This window comes from Anomaloglossus baeobatrachus, chromosome 7 (genome assembly GCF_048569485.1).
Source record: "Anomaloglossus baeobatrachus isolate aAnoBae1 chromosome 7, aAnoBae1.hap1, whole genome shotgun sequence".
NCBI classification, from domain to species: Eukaryota; Metazoa; Chordata; class Amphibia; order Anura; family Aromobatidae; genus Anomaloglossus; species Anomaloglossus baeobatrachus.
The window spans coordinates 78,986,428-78,991,600 of NC_134359.1; positions in this window are offsets into that span (position 1 = coordinate 78,986,428).

Consider the following 5,173-nt stretch of genomic DNA (forward strand, 5'->3'; position numbering starts at 1 on the left):
AGGATCAAATAGAGTTTCATTAGTTCATATTGGAAATTTAATATATTAAACTGAATGTATGTATGAATGTGTACATGTATTGGAGTGTGTGTGTGTGTGTGTGTGTGTGTGTGTGTGTGTGTGTGTGTCCGCTAAAGGAATCTGTACCGTCTCATTTACAATCATGACATTTTTCACAGCCACCTCATGTGACTTAGGGAACGTCATAGACTATGTTTTGAGGGGAAAATTTAACCTCGCGCTTACAGTTCTTTGCCAAAAGACCTGCCTCCATTGAAGTCAATGGAACTGGGAGCTACAAGTCATTAATAGGAGCTGTGATTGGTTGCTATGGGCAACAAAGGACATTCTTAGTAGAAGAAGCTGATATGTGTGGTAATATGATATCGGTGGTGATACGGATAGAGAGAAAGAGAAAGACCGAGACAAACAGACAGAGACAAACAGATAGAGACAGACAGAGAGGCAGACAGACAGAGACAAAGAGACAGACAGACAAACAGATAGACAAAGAGACAGAAATAGATGGACAGAGACAGAGAGAAAGACAGACACAGAGAGACAGACAGACAGACAGAGACAGCCAGACAAGGAAAGAGGCAGGGAGAGAGAGAGAGAGAGAGAGAGAGAGAGAAACAGAAAGACAGTTACTAACACTGGGTACTACAGCTAGTGTATTCATAAAAATCAGATTAAATCAACATGTGTGTGGAATCAAGGTTTTTTCCTTTAGATCCATAGACTTCTATGGGTGAGTTTCAGTCGGCATTCAGAAAAGCATAGTGCATGCTGCAATTACTGAGCGTCTGTGTAAAAAAATGTCATCTGAAAAGCCCTATTGAGTCACACTGATTTTACTCAGACGGCACGCATCTGCATAATCTGCATTCTGGTCTGAACAGGCTTTTAAAGCTGGTGTCACACTAAGCGACAGCGACGACGACGTCGCTGTTACGTCACCATTTTCGGTGACGTAACAGCGACCTTGTAAGTCGCTGTTATGATCGCTGCTTAGCTGTCAAACACAGCAGAAGCAGCGATCATAACGTCGCTGTGCTACATGTGCAGAGAGCAGGGAGCCGCGCTTAGCGCTGGCTCCTTGCTCTCCTAGGTGCAGTACACATCGGGTTAATTAACCCGATGTGTGCTGCAGCTACATGTCACAGTGCAGAGAGCAGGGAGCCGCGCACACTGCTTAGCGCTGGCTCCTTGCTCTCCTTGCTACAGTATACATCGGGTTAATTACCCGATGCATACTGCAGCCACATGTCACAGTGCAGGAGCCGGCGCTGGCAGCAAGAGCGGAGGCTGGTAACCAGCGTAAACATCGGGTAACCAGGGAAAGGTCTTCCCTTGGTTACCCGATGTTTACGCTGGTTACAGCTTACCGCAGCTGCCAGTGCCGGCTCCTGATCGCTTCATTTCGTCGCTCTCTCGCTGTCACACACAGCGATGTGTGTGTCACAGCGGGAGAGTGACGACCAAAAAATGAAGCTGGACATTCAGCAACGACCGGCGACCTCACAGCAGGGGCCAGGTCGTTGCTGGATGTCACACACAGCGACAGCGACGGGACGTCGCTGCAACGTCACAGAAAATGGTGACGTAGCAGCGACGTCGTTGTCGTCGTCGTTATGTGTGACACCAGCTTTAGACTGAGTTCACACAGTACAGACAAGGGGCGGCACAAACAGTTTCCATGAACAAATTATTTGATACGTTTTCCTCCACCAAAACCCTATGTACATGTAGTGGACTTTTTATGTAATGCATTTTAGGGCTGCACATTTCTAATCAGCAGTTTCACTGTTAGGTTAAGTTGAAGGCATCTGAGCAGTATCTGCACGGCAGCTCCCCCAACCTTCTTGTGACAATGATATTCCTGCTCATATCTTATGTGATACAGAGGTCTGTGACGGCATAAAAGTAGTCTTTGTACCCTCCAGACTTGTTCTCCAAACAATATCTCACTACAGATGTATCCAAGTTTAACTTGATAAATATCGCCTCACCTTAATAACTCAGAATTTAAAGGGGATGTCCACCTCTGGGGACATTTTTATTTTTACTTAACTGCATGTATGCAAAGCTAAAAATCACTTTTGTAGTTCAGTTTAATTAAAAAAAAAAAAAAAAATAGTTTTGCTTATACAAGACAATCATTCATCTAGATGTCCCAGAGTCAGAAGGGCTTCATCAGAGAAATAACTTTGCAGGAAGTACAAGTCCAGGGACTGGACGGGAGAGATCACAGACAGAAGAGGGCCCTTGTGCAAGAAGAATATATGGGCCCTTTGCAGTCCAAGAGCTCATAAAAATGCAAAGTTGCACCTGCTTTTGGGGTATAAATGGGCCCCCTGACCTCCTGGGTCCCTGTACGGCCGCACAGGATACACCAATGGTATCTCTGCCCCCATGTGCAGTGCGCCTTTCTGACGCAGGGACGCGTACACCCGGCTTCAGAGGTTAAGTGATGTGAGGGAACAAAGCTGCGCATGTGCAAGATTTGTAGAGAGCTGGCAATGACACCGACTCTTGTAAATCATGTTTAGTCCACAGGGGCCTGATTACACGCTAAGTGGGCTGACTAGTCAGGGAAACTAACGCCCCCGCCCCTGTGACTAGTTGAAGGGGTCATGTTCATAAGATAAACTGACTTTAGAAATATGACCAAAAGTGTCGGTGACTTTGGATCATGTGTACTGAGCCTAAACCCGGCGTCTGAGTCGGTGACAACGAACACAGGTATGCGCGTCACCACTGATGACGCTGGGCATTCAACAGCATGTTAGCATGTCCCTGGGAGCTAAGAGAGCAGAATGAGCGCAGGAGCTACAGCCCTTGCGACTAGTGTTGAGCGAGTATGCTTGTCACTACTCGGTACTCGCACGAGTATCACTGTACTCGGACTACTCGGCGGAGACCGAGTAATCTCGCGATACTCGTGCTGTACTCGTGGTCTTCATCCCTGCATGTTGGCGCTCTTTTGAGAGCCAGCCCTCATGCAGGGATTGGCTGGCAGACCACTGCAATGCCACAGCCCTGTTAGTTGTGGAATTGCAGTGATTGGCCGGCCTGCACAGCGTGACCGAGCCTTTATACCGGCCGGCGCGCTGTGCTCTGCACACAGCCATCCAGACAGTCAGTGCAGGGAGAGTGTTGCTGCTTCAGGGAAAGGTTTGCGGCCCTTTATAGTTATTTCCGTAGCAGGGCTGCAAACAGTGTGACCAGAAGTCCTTCTCAGGACTATTGTAGTTGTATACAGGCAGGCAGGATATAGCCAGGTCGGAGTACAGTAGCAGAGTCCTTCTCAGGACTATTGTTGCTGTATACAGGCAGGGCAGGCAGGGTATAGCCAGGTCGGAATACAGGCTAGTGACCAGAAGAGTCCTTGTCAGGACTATTGTAGCAGTATACAGGCAGGCAGGCAGGGTATATAGCCATTCCTAGTGGTGACCATATACCAGCCTTCATCATATCTGGGGCTGGTGTACACAGTCTAAAACAGTCCTGATAGTGTCAGACTTCACAGTAATTGTCGCTCCTAAAAACCTGTTAGGTTCTTAGTGCGTCCGTGCTTGCATTTAAAAACCGCACGTGTGTGCTTGTCGGTGGCAGCGTACAGGTGCACGTTTTGCACAAACTATTATATAACGCACAAGTCTAGTGAATAATACACGTCAGTCAGCAGTGTCTGATAGTGTCAAACTTCTCAGTAATTGTCGCTCCTAAAAACCTGTTAGGTTGTTATTGCGTCCGTGCTTGCATTTAAAAACCGCACGTGTGTGGCAGTCGGTGGCAGCGTCAGGCTCCACATTGTCCCTGCATAGAGACATGCATGATGGCCTGTAAACCTGAAGTGCCCATTGTAAGGAAGTGGGTCTATTGTAGTATAGCCCTTTGGCAGGGCAGCCAAAAATTGGGAGGCTCCACATTGTCCCTGGATACAGACGTGCATGAGGGCCTCAAAACATTGTTCCCATTGCAAAGGAGCTGGTCTCCTGTCGTTGTAATGCCCATTCTGAAAGAATGGGCGAAAAAATTTGCCACTGGGGGTATACCTGAAACAACGGCCTAACTATTGTAACGGTCATCATGGTGGCGCATGAGGAGAAGGAGGAGCAGTCCAGCGATTAGCCAAAGTCCAGAAGTGTGTACCCATGGGTGAGTGGAGGTACATGACAAATTCCCGTTACAAACTTTAAATTCCGCTGTCATTTGCTGGTGGTGTGGTGAAGTCTGGCCCAATCCAACCCTTGTTCATCTTGATCAGAGTCAGCCTGTCAGCATTTTCAGTTGACAGGCGGGTGCGTTTATCTGTAATGATTCCACCTGCGGCACTAAAAACACGCTCTGACAAAACGCTAGCGGCAAGGCAGGCCAGGACTTCCAAGGCGTAGAGAGCCAATTCATGCCACGTGTCCAGCTTGGATACCCAATAATTGTAAGGCACAGAGGAATGTCGGAGTACAGTTCGATCTGCAAGGTACTCCTTGAGCATCTGGGCAAACTTAGAATTTATTGTGGCACTACCCCACACCTCAGGGGCTGTGGTATGTGAGGGGCTGAGAAAACTGTCCCACATCTTAAAGACTGTTCCCCTACCTCTGGCGGATTGGACTTGTGCCCCTCTTGGCTGTACGCCTTGGTTGTCCACTGATTCCTGACCTATGCTTCTGGAACTGCTGCATTTTGCCTGACCTCTCCGCCTCGGGAATAAGAGACATAAAGTTCTCCTTTTAGCGTGGGTCTAACAGTGTTACCAACCACTAATGATTGTCGGCCAAGATGTTCTTAACGCGAGGGTCACGAGACAGGCAGCTTACCATAAAGTCAGCCATGTGCGCCAGACTCTTAACAGCCATCACTTCAGTATCCTGACCAACACGATGACTGAACATGCTGTCCTCCTCCTCCTCCTCCTCATCTACCCTGTCCTCTGGCCAGCCACGCTGAACCGAGGATATGACTGCATGTCATATCCTCAATTTGGCCGGAGAGTTGCTCCATGTCTTCATCCTCCTCCTCGTCATAGTCCTCCACTGCACGTTGTGATGAGACGAGGCTGGGCTGTGTGTTATCACCCACACCCACTACTGTTTCTTGCTCCAACTCATCGCGCTCCGCCTGCAATGCATCATGTTTGTTTTTGAGCAGAGACCATTTTAGAAGG